Source organism: Crotalus tigris, unplaced genomic scaffold (genome assembly GCF_016545835.1).
Source record: "Crotalus tigris isolate CLP2741 ecotype Arizona unplaced genomic scaffold, ASM1654583v1 scf7180000018700.580195, whole genome shotgun sequence".
NCBI lineage: Eukaryota > Metazoa > Chordata > Lepidosauria > Squamata > Viperidae > Crotalus > Crotalus tigris.
The window spans coordinates 425440-442855 of NW_024097154.1; the positions used below are offsets into that span (position 1 = coordinate 425440).

The following is a 17416-nucleotide window of genomic DNA, read 5'->3' on the forward strand; positions in this document are numbered from 1 at the left end:
AAAAGTGCAGTGCTGTGAAGAGCAAGTAGCAAAATGACATATACAGAAAATGGTCTTATTTTTCTACCTCTACATTGCATTCTTCCCCACTGAGAAAAAATGGTAGTGGTAGAACACATATCCTGAAATTCTTCTAAGAACTCATTTAACTTATTAAATATAATTATATTAAAGAAACTGACAGGAATACCAAAGTAAAGTTAGGAAATATTATTTCACAGAAAAAGTAGTGGAAGCTTGGAACCAATTTCCAGTGGAGGTAGTGGGTTTAAATGTTCTTTGGGATAAACACATATCCATCATCCAACAAAAAAATTAAAATAAATAAAAAATATAATAATTAAATAAATCAGAATTAACAGTTAAAAATAATAAATTAAAAAGAAAAAAAGCAAAAAACTCAAAGGGCAGACCAGATGGGCCACTATGTCTTTTTCTGCCATCGGTTTTCCATGTTTCTATGAGTCACATTATATGATTCATTCTTGTGCATTATGTAACCTTCAGCTTTTGCCTTTGATTATGTAGATGGGAGAAATAGATGGTAAAAAAACCAAAAGTTCCTGCTCTTATTATAACACTCTTGTTTAGAATGATCCAGAATGTTTCTGATGTTTTCTTACTGATATGAAGAAAGGTGGAGGAATGTTCATTATCCCATAAAGAGATATACAGGTTGAATGGTGCCATGGCCTAATGTTGAAGACACTCGCCTCCCATTCGGAAGGTTGAGAGGTCAATCCTAGGGTGCAAAGAAAAAAATAACTGCTACAAACTCCGTGTGGTGTCAGGAAGGGAAGCAAGCCAATAAATGCTCAGCTCCTTTCAGTTGCCCTGACTCTACCTAAATTAAGGCACTACAGGATCTTAAAAGGGGAGGGTTTTTTTTCCAAGATGCAGGGATAGAATAAGAATGGTGGTCCTCCCTCCAACTACAAGCAAGATATAGGCAAGATAAAAAAGAGTGGGGTATAAAGATAGAACCAACAGAACTAGATAAAATTTTATTAGGTCCCAAGGATAAAATGATTAAAAAAATATATCATTTTCTTTTAGATCAGACAATGTATGAAGAACAGGTTAAGGAGACCATGTTAATTTGGGGTAGGGATTTTGGTTTTAGTATCGACCTACATATTTGGCAAGAACTGTGGGAAAGGAATAGGAAACTCACTTTAGCTACCTCATATAAGGAAAATCTTTACAAGATGTTCTATAGATGGCATTTCCCACCCGTAAGGTTAGCCAAAATGGCTTCAGACATTTCACCCCTATGCTGGAAATGTAAAACAGCATTAGGTTCATACTACCATATGTGGTGGGAATGCCCAAAGATCCATGAGTATTGGAACAGGACACGAAACTGGTTGAGGGATATATTAACATTGGACTTAGAGTTAAAACCTGAACTCTTCTTGTTGGGAATAACGACAGAAAAATATGGCAAGGGAACAATCTACCTGCTGCTACACATCCTGACTGCAGCTAGGCTTAGCGCAAAAATGGAAGAGAAATTCCCACAGAGGAAAAGTTAATACATAAAATATTAGCATGTGCGGAAATGGTCAGGCTCACAATGATACTAAAAGATAAATGGGGATCAGTTTATTATGAAACCTGGGATAAATTTTACCGCTGGAGGAATTTGAAGAGGACAGTAGAGATTAAAGACGAATGTTAAGATAGAAATATATGTTATTTTAGAACAAGTATTGTATATAAAACTTAGATGTATATGTAGAGATGAAGAATTGATTGTAAAAAGTGGAATAATCTGATAAAAATGTATATACTGGAATGTCATGTCAAATCCAATGTTTGTTTGTTTGTTTTTAATTGTATTATAAATAAAATTTGAAAAAAAAGAAAGGGGAGTTTTTCAAGGAGATATATGCCAATGCTGAAAGATAATGTGTTAAGATTATATCTTCAGTATATATTTGATGCAAAAAGGAAAGTGTAGATTTCCTTATATATCCTATGCTCTTTCTACAGATGTAGAACTGTTCCATTTATATCAAAATTTTTTGAGTAATTTCATAATATTAACAAAACAATCAAAATGTTCTTAATCTGTAGAATGAGGACTGCAGAATGTGGCCTTATAAAAATTCAGATTATCTTTTCAGTGATAGCCTTTCTGATTGGATACAGCTTTTTAAGATAATGGGTTGAAAGCATCTCAACACTCAGTTTAGTTACCAGTTAACAGCAACTGAATTTTGTGCACAGCTTATGCCATTCCAGTTTTGCCACTTTTTGTAATATTAAAATATTAGTTATTTTAAAATATTATATATTAAATATGTATTTATTGAATATAATAAATACTTTGCTAGTCATTTATGTGTTGCTTTTATACAGTCGAGTTTCATAATAGTACTGGCTATTTTCCACTGCATATATACCTTAAATAGCAAGCATTTAAAAAAAATTAAAATCCAAACAGTATTTATTAACATATAAGCTTCAAAGATAGCTGGAATATTGGAAAAAAAAATCTGGCTTATGCTCATCAATTAATTGGCAGCTCTTCAAACTGCAATGACAAGCAAATACTCAAGAGAAAAACTGATCAACGTTTTGTCTCTCCCCATCAAGCGATGCTGAATAGCATGACCACTGCTTTTAACAGCAAACATTTATCTTTATTTTTTTTAAAAAATGCTTTTTTAAATAGATACTTTTATCATTTATTATGATGAACTGTGTTCTCTTCGAGCTGAATCTGCTCATTGATTTGCACGGAAAAATTAGATGTCCTGAGTCTATTTGGCAAAATTCCTCCAGCGTGAGGGTCTGGAAGTCATGCCCCTAGCTTGAACTCCTTCAAGCAAGTTCATAATAAATCTGACACTCCATAAAGTAACCACTTCCATTAGCGCCCTACTGCTGCACCAGCCAAAACCTTGCAACCAGATACCTCGACACTTTTGAGCTGCCCAGCCGAGCCTGACTCCATACTGGGTTCTCAGAAATTCCATATTAGATTCCCCTCACCCTGGAGAGTGCAATACGTCATACTAAATTATATATATTAAAAAGCAATATATTGCAATCACTGTGAAAAAGAGCCTAGCTTCTTCTACCAAGGTATTTTGCTTGGAACAGAAATTGTGACAATGTTAAAGGAAACAACCAAATTCAGATCTTTTTTTTTTTCTTTTTTGCACTTGTTGAAGTTTACAAACTGAAAAAACTTTCAGCTATTCCAGTAAAAGGTATGAAATGGATCTGCTAAGTCTTTGCTTTTGTTTCTAAATGACAGCTTATCGATACAATGGAAAGTAAAGCTTATTAAGGAGCACAATCTATAGCATTTAGGGGAGTTAAAAACACTTTGTTTGCACCAAATAAGTACAAATTTTGCACCTTTCATTTTTATTTATTCATCAAATCCATGTAGATATTACCTCCATTTGAGCTGATTACTGAGCTCCTGCCATTTACTGGAAGGAAAAATGAATGTTTCATGACTTAAAACTTACATTTTTTTTTTATCATGGATAAATTCTACTGACATTAAACCCTGGACTGGATGAATCAGAGGTGGCCTGAGAATTTTAAAGTCTAGAGCAGGGGTCCCTAATCCACGATCAGTGGCCCGAGAGTGAGCTGCAGTCCATTGGGAACTAGGCCACCTAAGCAGCGGGAGAGCATGAGAAACCATCCCTCCCCTCCCCTCCCCCTGCCCGCCACTTCTGTCGGTCCACAGAGCCAGGAAGGATGGGAATAGCTGGTCTAGAACTAAGTGCAGGCCAGATCCTACTCTTAGCAGAATCACTGAAATCAGTAGGCTATTTTGTTAGTGGGAATCTTTTTAAATATGACAGAATAGAGCCAGATTTTTATTTCCTGGGGAAAAACAAAGGAAGAAGATATATTCTTATGGAAAAGAGATTTCATGGTGTTTTAATTTATGCACATAGTCTACCATTAAATAAAAGTTATTGTGATACAAAGTCTATGTTTTATAAATCGAGAAAAGTTACTGCATCTGTTTATCTAGCTAGCATACACATGATTGTATATTGTGCTTTTCACATTGAAAAATCATTGGATGAATCTTTCAAACAAGAATCTTAACATCGTTGAAGATCTGTAACTCCCTGAACCTTTGCTAACATAACTGCATTAAAAGAAAACAGGCTGATTCAGTGAAGTATCAAACATCTTATTAAACAGTAAAGTCGTATACATATCCAAGGCTTCTTAGTGGTTTTGCTTGGGAAAAATGTATTATTCTAAAAAATGATGTCATTGTCAAGTGAGTGTTGCAAAAATTATAACTCATAATATTGCTGTATTAAGCCTTTGAGTTGCTGCTGGACATTGTGCTAATACTGCATGATGAAAAATTGACAGTGTTTAACATACCTAAGCAGATTACATACATTGAAAAAGTAATTATTGATAGACAGAAACCTAATCACCAGGTTTATGATAAAAGTAGGAACATGTCATTATGGATTAACAACATCTGCTTTGTGTGATGTTCTTCAAATGTATAATCGCCACAGGCAGCTCTAACTTTTGTTCTGGACAACTCCAAGAATTTTTCATTACGAAATTAAAATAAACATGACCTGTGGTGGCACAGTGGCTAGAATGCAGTATTACAGGCTAATTCTGCTAATTCTGGGGTTCAGTCCTTCCCAGCTCAAAGTTGACTCAGCCTTCCATCCTTCCAAGTTGGTAAAAATAAGGACCCAGATTGTTGGGGGCAGTATGCTGACTCTGTAAAACTGCTTAGAAAGGGCTGTAAAGCACTGTGAAGCAGTGCTATTGCTATAAAAATAAAACTAGATGACTCCAGCAAGAACACAAAGATGATATTTGGATTGTTCTGAATGAAACTTTAAAAGGCAATGACACTCTATAGCAGTGATTCTCAACCTTCCTAATGCTGTGACCCCTTAATACAGTTCCTCATGTTGTGGTGACCCCCAACCCCCATCCAGCTGGCCGGGGGGATATCAAAAACTTGACCAAAAAAAGAGGAAAAAATGGGAAAGTATAGGTAGTCCTCGACTTACAACAATTCGCTTAGTAACTGTTTGAAGTTACAACAGCACTGAAAAAGCGAATTATGATCATTTTTCACACTTATGATTGTTGCAGCATCCCCAGGGTCATGTGATTTACATTCGGATGCTTGACATACTTATGACATTCACAGTGTCCCAGAGTCACGTGATCAATGGCCAGGGGGTGTGGCCATCTGATCACTTAGGTTGCAGAGTGCCTGTGGAGGGGGGGAATCTGTGGGTCTCTGGGATGGGACTGGGGTGGGTGCCTGCCTTCCTTCCCTCCCTTCTCTCCTCTTGTCCCTTCCTTCCTTCTTTTCTTCCTTTCCTTCACCTCCCTTAGTCTCTTCCTCCTTTCCTCCCTCTCTCCCATTGTCCTTTCCTTCCTTCTTTCCTTCCTTTCCTTCACCTCCCTTAGTCTCTTCCTCCTCCCTTTCTAATTTTCCCTTCCTTCTTTCCTTCCTTCCTTCACCTCCTTCTTAGTCTCTTATTCCTTCCCTCCCTTTCCCATTGTCCCTTCCTTCTTTCTTTCCTTTCCTTCACCTCATTCTTAGTCTCTTCCTCCTTCCCTTCCTCTTTCCCATTGTCCCTTCCTTCCTTCTTTCCTTCCTTTCCTTCACCTCCTTCTTAGTCTCTTCCTCCTTCCCTCCCTTTCCCATTGTCCCTTCTTTCCTTCCTTTCCTTCACCTCCTTCTTAGACTCTTCCTCCTTCCCTCCCTCTCTCCCATTGTCCCTTCCTTCCTTCCTTCCTTCCCTCTCTCATTGTTCCTTACTTCTTTCCCTCTTCGTCCCTTCCTTTCTCCCCTCCTCCGTGCCCAGGAAGGGACAAGGGGAGGGGGACAGGCTGCCAGAGGCAGAGGAGAGCTCCGCCCAGCTCACTTGCTCAGCTTCGCCAGAAAACAAGCCACTTGCTAAGTTAGCAGAAGCCCCAGGATCAACGCCGGGCTACAGCTGATTTGCGCTTCTGCTAAATTAGCAAGCTAGCAAAGCTCGAGCAAGTTTGCTGGGCAGGAGCCAAGGAGAGCTGCTACAGCTGACCTGCTTCTTGGTTGCTCTGCAAAAGCATGGATCAGCTGTAGAGGTTCGCCCCAATCCTGGACAAGATGGAAGGAAGGAAGGGCGGAAGGGACAAGGAGAAAGAGGGAGGAAAGGAGGGACAAAGAGGGAGGCAAAGGAAAGGAAGGAAGGAAGGAAGGAAGGAAGGAAGGAAGGAAGGAAGGAAGGGAGGGAGGGAGGGAGGGAGGGAGGGACAAGGGGAGAGAGGGAGGGAAGGAGGAAGAGACCAAGAGGGAGGGAAAGAAAGGAAGTTTCAGCCAGGAGAGGCTTGCAGCCAGCTGCCGAGGAACAGAAGAGCGCAAAGCCAAGGAGAAGGTGGTGGCGGTTTCCTCCCAAAGGGGGCTCCTTTTCTTCACTTCTCCCCTAGGTTTGTGGGGAACTTCTCGTCACCAATGCTGATGGATGCTGCTTCTCGCCCCCTTTGCTTCTCCCCCTCCCCCACTTTCATGAGGATTGTGGTGCCCTTGGGAAGCTGATCGTGCTTTGAAGCTTAGGAGAGGAGGAGGAGTCCCTTCCTCCTTCCCTCCCTCTCTCCCTGTCAAGCCCTGGCAGGCTCGACATGAACGGGCAGAGGAGGAGTCGAGAATGGGCGGGGTGGCAAAGGAGACCGGCGGCCATCACAGACCTCCTGGCTGACAAGCGCAAGTTCAGGGGTCGCCAGCTGACGGGTGCAGGAGTTGGGTGCTGCGGCAGCCTCCCCTTCTCTGACCTGCATGCATGAGAAGAAGTCAATCCGGTTGCTGCACAATGAGTCTCTGGGGAGGGGGAGGCCTTGCTCTGCGCCTGCGCTCTTCATGCGCCCCCTGCAGGGCACATTTGGTAGAGTTCGTGTAGACTGCCGCCAAGCAGCATATTTTCCACAAACAAGTGAGGTGGAGCGGAGGGGGAGAAGGAGAGAAGGCGGTTGACAAGCCCTGCCTAAGACCATCGGAAATATGTTTTCCGATGGTCTTAGGCGACTCCTGTGAAAGGCTCGTGCGACCCCCAAAAGGGTCACGACCCACAGGTTGAGAACCGCTGCTCTATAGCATAATACAAATACATAAAAGAAAGAGAGAGAAAAAAGACTACACTTAGCTCACTTTTCCAGTTACCTATATTGTTCTGCCCTTTATGAGTTCAAATAAAAATATTGAATTAACTATATGTTTATTTAAGCATATGGCTGCCCAACACATTTTATTGCTCTGGGTGACTAACAATACCTTAAAAATTATCTAAGAAACCAGCAAAGCAATATCTAATATAGACTGCATCAGCACTAACTAAAAACATTTCTCATTCACATTGTATAAATCAGGTTACTATCCCATCCCCAGTTCAAATGGCAGAAAGATATCAATTTATTCATTTGCAACCGCTTGCTGGCTTCCTTACTGACTTTGTTTGTCGGAAGCCGACAGGGAAGATCATAAATGACAATCATGGGGTCATGGGATGCTGCAAAGTTGTAATCATGATCCAATCTCCGCATACTCAGATTAAAATCATGTGAACACAGGGGTGCTGCAACTCCTGTAAATTCAAGGATTGGTAATAAGTACCGCTCATTCAATGCTGTTATAAATGCAAGTCATTCTGAATGAGTGGGTGTTAAATGAGGACTATTTGTACTCTTCTCTTTAAGCAGGGGCTGAATGACCATCCATGAGGAAAGTGTTAATCTGATTTCTAGAAGCTTAAATAAGCTCCTTCTGATTCTTTGATTCTATAAAAAATTGCTTTTTCGTAGGTAGGGAAAATGCTGACATTTGGAAGAGATATTTGTTGTAGATTATCATTAGTTTCTTCTTTATTTATAAGTTTATCCTACATAATAATAAGTTTCTTGGGTTGCTTGATTTAACATTAATAAGAATACAATGAGAGGGAGAATGAAAGACATATAAACGCACAATGGAAAATGCAGGATGAAACCGAAAGCTACAGCCAACACTACGGATTTCCACTTAAGTCAGTGGGGTTCCCCCTTATTCCCCCTTCTAGCTTTTGCATATGCTTTACATCTGCTAAAGGTCTCCCAACCATCTGGAGCTGATTTAGGCCTGGAGATGCAGGAGGAATAGGACTTCATTCTGTCCATGGTTTCTGCTCTCCACTGTGGCAAGAGTTTATGTTTTTAAATAAATATATTTCCTCAGGAAAAAAAAAGTTCAACATGGGCTCTTTTTTTCATAATGGCTCACTGGACAGCATTATCATCAACTTCTTGCAATGATCTGCTTCAGTGTGATTTAAAAAAGATCAAATGCCAGCTACGTTTTCTGATTACGGAATAAAGAAGTTTGGCTTCCTTATGGAAGTAATGTTTTGCCCATCCCCTCCAGAAATTGGTAACAGCAAAGCACAATTGATAATCCAACATAACTTATTCTCTTTTGTTAGCAGAGCAAATCGCTTCCTTATGATTCAACTTGTTCTTTCCATAGCCATTTAATTCTTTGAATTATGAAATGATTTGCAAAAATGACCCCTGCATCCACATCCAGTTTTGAAACTCCCCTCTCAAATGTGATGCTCTTATTCAGAAAGAAATTGTAATTGTATACTGAAGTTTCACATATTGCAACTGTTGATTTCCTTGGAGTGAGGTTGTGGTTTTTTTTCCCCACTACAATGCTTAATTTGACTTTTGCTCAAGCAGTAAGGTTTTTTTGGTGTGTCCTCAAATTCTTGATTTTTCTTTGCTTTTGAATTCTGGCTTCTCTCTTAAATCTGCCTTCTGGTTTGACTGCTAATTCTCATCAGCACCTCTGCTCATTTGTTTCTTGTCTATTTTCTGCACAGAGGTAACTTAACAAAATCAAATCTGAAAAATTAGGATTTTGGAGGAAAAATAATGAGGAAAAACAAGGGTATGTGAATAAGACAGCAGTTCTTGACTATATGAAACCCCTTATACATAAACATACAATAATCATACACATTTCTTGTGAGTATAATTAAGAATAGAGAAGAAATTAATTCAATTAGATGCTTTACACAAAATCTTCCAACAGTCTTGAAGCTACTTGTGAATCCATATGTGGAAATTGTCCCTGTTCAGATATTGGTGAATATATTAATGTGTTCACCAAAGAAAAATATGCACAAATACGCAATATGTTGTACAGAAACTTTACCTGGGCAACATATGTATTTGAGAAAACATGTATAGATAGTCCTCAACTTACACGTGACCAAAATTCAGACACTTGCAACTGGCATGTATTTATGATGGTTGCAATGTCCCAGGGTCATGTGATCACCTTTTGCAACCTTCTGACAAGCAAAGTCAATGGGGAAGCCAGATTCACTTCACTCATTTTGCCACATTTTGCAACATTGTTTCATTGTTTAGCAATGGAAATTTTGGAATCAATTGTGGTCATAAGCCAAGGACTACCTCTGTAACAAAATACAAATGTTAAGGGACAAATATAAGATAATTATGCATATGGGTTTTTTTTTTCCAGTATTTTTCCGCCCAACATTGATAAGTTCAGGCAAGGACCCAGACTGACACATACTTCAAAATGGTGAAATGAGAAACCGGTGTTTAGCCCTAACTGAAAGGAGTTCTTTTTTTGGTTCTGATATCTTACATATTGTCTTTCAACCCAACTACTCCAAAGGAAAGAATATTTTCAGTAGAACCTTTCATAAGCAAGTGGCTTCTCATAAGCAAATACCTAGTTAGAAAAAAAATACATACTCTAACTTCTGGATAAATTATTGAAATTCAAGAGCCCTTAACCAATTTTTTTCAGCCTGCAAACAGAAAAAATAAGAAATTACTGCCAGTGTCATGCACATTATTGAAATACCTTAGAACCTTTTCCTTCTATATGATATGCCATGAAATTATTAATTAACGTAGATAAATAACTGAGAACTTAATCACTTGATACTTCATCTATGGTTGTATAGTCTTAAATCAGATAATCCAATTAACAGAAGTTTGCAAGCAGGGAGAGATGCTGAAAGGATTATGAAGCCTTAAATTCATATTTCTCTCATTGCCATTTTCTTGTTCTAGCAGATAAGATCAAACTATGAGGGTTTTTTTTTATTTTGAGTACACTCAAGCATTTATTTTCAAGTGAAACCTAAGAGAAATCTGACTCTACTGACAGGAAAATGTTCTATCAGGATATAGTTATAAAGTACCATTTGCATACCAGAACTAAGATCTGATTTGATTTGATTTCCAACTTCATCAGATAAATTGAAACCATCCTAACAAGGTGCAGTGAACTATAAAGCCACTGAGCAGCCCTACGCCTTCATCGAGATAGATAATTTCATTCTGGATATGGGGAGAACATCTTCTAAATCACATTTTATTGCAAATGTTCAAATCTCATGCTTTGAAAGTAACATGTGAAATCAAACAGTTAATTTTAAAAAATTGCATTACTTCCAGTTTCATGAAGCAATTTAAACAAAGTATAAAGATGCATAGTTTAGGTAAGATATTTACAGATGTAGTATATAGTGAAAATAACATGCAAGAAAGTTTACATTTGGAGAAAAGCTCGTAACAATGTGCATTTTTTGCAAAATTGTGGTAAAAAGCGAGCACATTTTCATGCACTGTGTTTTTGTAAAAACAATACTCTTTCAGTGTTATGCTGAAATTTGAACCCATTAAGAGCAAAAATGAAAAACAGAAAGGAATCCTTAATGTCAGATGCAATCATTCCAAACGTCAAATCTACATTTTAAACAACTATATCTATACAAACCTGAGAAGTTTTAAATATGTAGGAGATTAAGGGCATAAAGGAAATGATTGTTTCCTTTGGCCAAACTATATGGGAACACTGGAGTTGGGAGGCTAATAAATTCAAACAACAAACAAACAAATTATAATCCTTTCACAGAATTAAACAAGATTCTCAGTTATTTTCAATTATTAGAAACAGAAATAGAAATAGAAAACAGAATTTTTGTTAGAATATGGGCTAACAAAGCTGGAGTATTGGAAATCTGAATTGATTTTGTTCTATAAATATTCCACATAGATGCAGAACTCATTAGGGTTTGGGGCCCGTATTCTATAGCCCCTTACCTGAAGTCTAGCAATATTACCAGTAAACAATTTCATAAATCTTTTGGCTTGCTAAGTCACATTGAGTGAAAAGGAATTGCCTTATCCACATATAAAATACACAATATAGCTAATGTATATAAATGCATACAATAATGTTACAAGTTTACAATCTTGTGGGACCTCATTATTAGTTGTCCAAGGCTACATGAGGCCCATGGGCTGGACCCACCTGTGATAGATCAAAGTGCAACTTTTTATGAAGGCTGTACAAGATTTAGATTCTAAAACCACAGACTCATTTGCTAAAGACTCTAGACATCAATAGTGCTTTTCATTCTGTCCTCAAATTGTCAGATGGCGACATTCTTAGTAGGCAACTCATTCATTCTGAATTCAGCTGGTGACTCTCAGGAGTGAGAAGTGTTTATATTACTAGACCTAAGAAAGCCATATTGCTTTGCTTTTCATAAAAATTATTGCCATTTGGAGTTACTATGTGGCAAAGATAGCTGGCATTTTTCAGCACTAGGTTATTTAGAATTCTAAAAGCATGCTATAAGTACTGTAAAAAAGGAGTGTGAAGTTTAGCTAAACCTAAAAAAAATCACAGATAAAAAATAATCTTGTTTAGAAATTGCAATGTAACTAATTGAAAACATTGTACGCTTAAGACCAGTGGTAGAATTCAAGTATGTGAACAACCGGTTCTCTCTGTGGATGCCACTTCCAGAAGTCCATTCTGGGTCTGGGCAACAAAAAATCAGTTACTGGTTCTGCCGAAGTGGTGAGAACCAGCTGAATCCCACCACTGCTTAGGACTGAGATCACTTTTGTGAAAGTTGGTGATGCCTGAACAAAGCATAAATATCACTACTCTAAAAACTTAGTTGTCCAGGGATAAAGCGATTGTCAAGAACCAAAGCAGTCACTGGGGCTATTTCTCTTTTCCCATTTTTTTTCAGAGCAGATGCAAATTACTCTAAAACTGACTCCAATATTGATTCAGTAGCCAACTTAAAATAACCACTGCTATTGTTATAGACAAAAAAACCTGTAGTTTTTACAAAGCATCGGAGTTTAGAGATGTCAACACATTGCAGCATTTACCTGACCTTGGCTATGTCAACAGGGTTGACCTGGTGCATAGATGGATGCACCAGGAAATCCTCAAACTAGATTCGGAAGTTAAAAAGCATCCCATAAAAAGAAACATTAAGTCCTTTCCCTATTGCTGCTAACAAAATTGCATCGATATGACTTGTGGTCCCTAGGAACAGAGTTCTATTCAAAGGAAATTTTAATGGATTAGAGGAGGTGCCATTGCTTCCTATTAATTTTCTGGATTCTTCATATCAGAGAACATACAGTGGTATGGAACTTTCCAGGTGATCACGAACCATGTTATTCATGCTCCTGCAATACATCAATCATCTGCACAAAGCAACTGGTCCTGGTATTTACAGTTAAGAAATACTAATACACTTAACTGTTCTTTGTTGTAAAAAAAAAACCCTTCACAAAAATGCCTGTCCCAAGCTCTAGGCATGTTTAGCTTAAGCAGCTTAGAGGTCTTTATATCAATCTGCCGCATGCGCAGAGTTTGGGGGCAAAGCTCTCATTACTCCTCATGCACAGAAGGAATGCAGGGAAGAAGTATGAGAAAAGAGCTAGAGAACTTTGAGAAAGGGATTAGGTTTTAAGGAAATTAAACTCCTACAACACTTTTTATAGTTAAATAGATGGCACTTACATACTCGTAATTCATTTCAATCTGCTTCTATTTTATTGGGGAAATTGGCTTGACTGCTTGAGGGATGACTTTCACTTTGACATAAGTAATTTTCTTGTTCAAACTATCAAATACTGTTTCTGTGCTTATGGCACACTTTCACATGGATGTCAGCCCCCAGCTGGGGTGATGGGACTACTCTCCCAGTGGCTCACTTCTTATCCAACTGAATGCAGAGGACAATGATAGAGGATTATGTATAAACCCCAAGAATTCTAATCTGTCACTGTTAAAACTTTATATGAAGCTCCTATGAGAAATCAATTATGATTTTGAGGTGAAGATTTATGGCATGTCACTGTAATCCAATGCTGTTTTTTTTTTTATTGCTAGCAAATCAGTCTCTAGACACTCGAGTCTAGTAACTGTCTACTGACAGAGTCCACTGGAGTTGGGCAGCCAATATGTTCATGTTTAATTTGTAGTCTTCCAGAACTCCTAAATCATTCTCACAAGTACTACAGCCAAACCAGGTAAAATGTATTTTGTTTCTGTACATTTGATTCTTCCTACCCAAACACAGATGCCTACATTTTCCAACTGAACTGCACTGTATTGGATAAGGTCCAATAATGAGCCGAGGTGGCGCAGCAGTTAGAGTGCAGTACTGCAGGCCACTTTAGCTGACTGTGTTCAGCAGGTCAGCGGTTCAAATCTCACCAGCTCAAGGTTGACTCAGCCTTCCATCCTTCCGAGGTAGGTAAAATGAGGACCCAGATTGTTGGGGGCAATGTAAATATATATATATATATATATATATATATATATATATATATATATATATATATATATATATATATATATATATATATATACATTGCTTAGTGGTGTATACCGCTTAGAGAGTGCTTGCACTTAAAGCGGTATATAAGTCTCATAAATAAATAAATTCAAGATCATTTTGAAGAGAGTCGTTTTTAGGCACTAGTATCTCTGCTCAGCTTTCAGTAATCTGCAAATTTGATGAGCATCCATTCTATACCTCATCTAAATAATTTAGGAAATTGTTGAAGAATGCTAAATCCAAGACACAGGATTTCTGCTTCCATGTAGACACAGAATTATTAAGAACATGTGCTGGATACAGTTGTTCCATTAGCTGTGAATCCATGATAGTGGGACCATCAGCTCTGATAAAATTGTTCCATTTTATCAAAGAGGAGACTATAGTCAACTTTGTCAAACACTTTGAAATCTAAGTTAACCACATCCAGAGTGTTCCTTTGGTCTACTGAATATAAAAGAAGAGATAGTTCAGTAAGATTTGTCTGTCATGACCTGTAACAAACCTAACAATCACTTTGTTTCTTTCAAAGTGTTTGTAAAGATTCTTTTTTTAGGATTTTCTCAGATACTTACCAGTCTGCAGTTTTGTTTTGTTTTTTGTTTTTGTTTTGTTTTGTTTTTGGGTCCGTTTTTTTTTCTTTTTTAAAGATGGAAAAACATTAGTTCTTCTCTAATCTTGATACTTCTGATTCTCAACAATTACATTCAGGGATTTTAAGATTACCAACTACTTACCAATTCTTTAGTACCCTTTGTATGCAATGTGTTCTCTCCTCAGTTCTTTACCTATGTTGACTTGAATTTCTGTTCTATCCTCTACAGTGTCACCTTTCCCAGGTGGGAACACGTTTTAATGTGAAAAAGCAAGATACATAATAGAAATTAAGCAGCACAAGCTTCTCCTTGCTGCCTGTCACCATTTCATCATATTCTCTTACCAACAGACTAATTGATATTCACTTGGATGGCAAAAGTATTACATAAACTGGCTACTGCTGCAGAGGCTATCCCAAACCAGATGATTATTCTTCAGCTGTTTTATTAGCATGTTAAATTTGAACTTCACACTTGCAAAACAGAGAAATCCATTCCAAACCATAAAAACATCATCTATTGGAAAACAGGTTTTTGAGCTAGCTCTAAATCAAAAAAAGCTGAAATTTTTCAAAACAATAAAAGCCGAACTATTAACACAGCTAAGCTATTAATCTCATTAAAGTGTTTTTCTTCTCAAGAAAATCCAATTCTGGGTGATATCCAAAAATCATCAGTGTGGAAAAACTTGGAGCAATTGGAAATCCATTTTTCATTTTATTAACTACTTTTAATAATTCCCTAACCTACTTGATGACTGCAGTAACAACTTGAAATATGGCCTGTCCCTCAAGAAGTATTTAATTTTATTAATTACAAATCACTAAATCATCATATTTTCCTCTATTTTTTGAGGCACCATTCCAAAATATGTAAGACTGGGGATATTTAAAATTCAATTAATTGAAAAAGCAGCTGAAAAAATAACATTTTTTTCTATTGTCTATGACTAAGGCAGTGTTCTTCAAATTAGTGCCCTTTAGAAGTTGAAATCTGAATACATCCAGAAGCAACCAAATTGGGAAAAGCTCATTATATAATCCAAACTCAACTCATTTAGGTGTCTTCTAGCACTGATCAGGAATATTGTTCTGCATGGAAAATGGGCCACATATAATTAAACCCTTCCATTCCCCACCATCCAGTCAGAGCTGAAGAAGCTTCTTGGATGAAAAGCGAAATGTCTTCAAAGAAAAACAAGAAAGTCCAATTGCCTCGTGAAAAAATGCATCTTTGGGTGGCTACTGGGTCCATACCGGAAGGGCCAAAATATTTCAAAATGACAACTGTGAATCTCAGTTAAAAGTTCTAAGCTTTATGTGGTAGAAGTCATTAAGCAGTCACTAAGTCAATTCCAGACAATATATTCTCTTCCCCATTTTCTTTTTAGGGCCTCTTCACTTCTATTTTTATTTTCATCAACCTGTTGTTGGCAATGGGTCCCACACACACCTTCATTTCCTTCCTGGTTTGCTTGAACTGGACCTAGCTATCAAGTAGTTTGCATGTCAGAAGAAAGACAAACCAGGTGAAGAATAGGGAAGAAGGCAGAAGGAAGATGATACTGGGAAATATGTTAAAAAGTTTGCTTAATACTAAAATGAAAAGAAGTCTTTACTGCAAGCAAATCCATAAAACCATCAGTAAATTTAATAGTTGACTACTTCAGGCTTCTAGTGTGATTTTTCAAGATGCTCCCGAGAATAATAAAATGAAAAAAGGCATTTGCAACTATAATACCATGCAAAAAACAAAAGCAATACTATAAACTATCCTAATCCACATTCAAGTATGTCTGATTGCTCAGTTACAGGATCAAAGTAAACCCATTCCTCCTGCATGGAACTAAATAAATGGGTCCTAGTGTGTTAAAGCAGACCACATAAAGTGTACCAATGAAATATAAACAAAACAAACTGAAATAGAAAGCATATGTCACAACGCACACACTTGACCCCGTTCCTGGTTATTTCCTGGTTTTGGTTTAATCCATCCCATTTTATTAGTGTCTTTGGTTATATAAACTAATACTTATACTGCATGTTGCTATGAGTTTATAAAATTAAGAACATTAGGAAGTTACAAAAAACCCTCATCTTTAACAGACACTTCTCCTTAATTTTTTATCCCTTAGTATTTCTCTGTAATTAACAAGAATGAGCAGAGAGCAAATAGGTGGTTAATTTTATAAAGTTTAAAAAAAAATCCAGTCAAATCATAATTAATTATAAAAGGCAGCAACATATAGGAACAATCTATCCCTGACCACAAATGGACTACAAAGTATGTCATCTGACTATTAAATCACATTGCATGAAAAAGCTGCCCAATTAGATCTGCAATTACACTAGGTAAGTTTCCAAATCAACAAAGCTATGAAGAGGTATAATAAGATCTATCTGGTGGGCACCATCTTGGGGAAAGTTGCTGTACACAATTACTTGGAAGCAAGTGTCACTGAATTCATGGTATTTCTGAACACATGGACATAGATTTGGGCTATAATAAGTCCTTGCAGTTTATTAACAAAATCTTGTCTTACATTACTACAGAACAAGATTCTGTGTAGGGTGTTTCAAAAGTTCATTCCTTTGTTCTACCTCTTCAGATACAGTCTATGTTTCAGCATATGTGAATTTAGAGCAGAGGTCTTCAAACTTGGTCCTTTTATGACTTGTGAATTTTAACTCCCAGAATTCCTCAACCAGGCACTCTGGCTGAGGAATTCTGGGAGTTGAAGTCCACAAGTTATAAAAGGGACAAGTCTGAGGACCCTTGATTTAGAGCAGTGGTTCTCAACCTTTTTAATGCCGCGACCCCCAACCGGTCGTAAGTCAAGGACTACTCAACTGGTGCAGCACCATTTGCAGAATGGGACTTTTGGCGGACTCAGCAGGGCAGAGACAGCCTGGACAATTCCTATTAGCTTTTGAAAGCCAATAGAATTAGACTCTATTCAAGAGAGTCTATTCTATTGGCTTTCAAAAGCCAATAGAATAAAAGGAAGTAGCACAGCTAAGGAAAAGGGGAAAAAATGGTGGACTGTGTTGTTTGGCGACCCCCGTGAAATGGTCATTCGACCCCAAATGGGGTCCCAACCCACAAGTTGAGAACCACTGATTTAGAGAA

At 37.6% G+C, this 17416-nt stretch overlaps 1 protein-coding gene across 2 annotated transcripts in view; it reads right to left on the reverse strand.

The window, feature by feature from the left end:
• The window catches only part of RSPO2 (R-spondin 2), a 109034-nt gene that overhangs the window by 20731 nt on the left and 70887 nt on the right, over positions 1-17416 (reverse strand). The gene's annotated exons all lie outside the window — the stretch shown is intronic.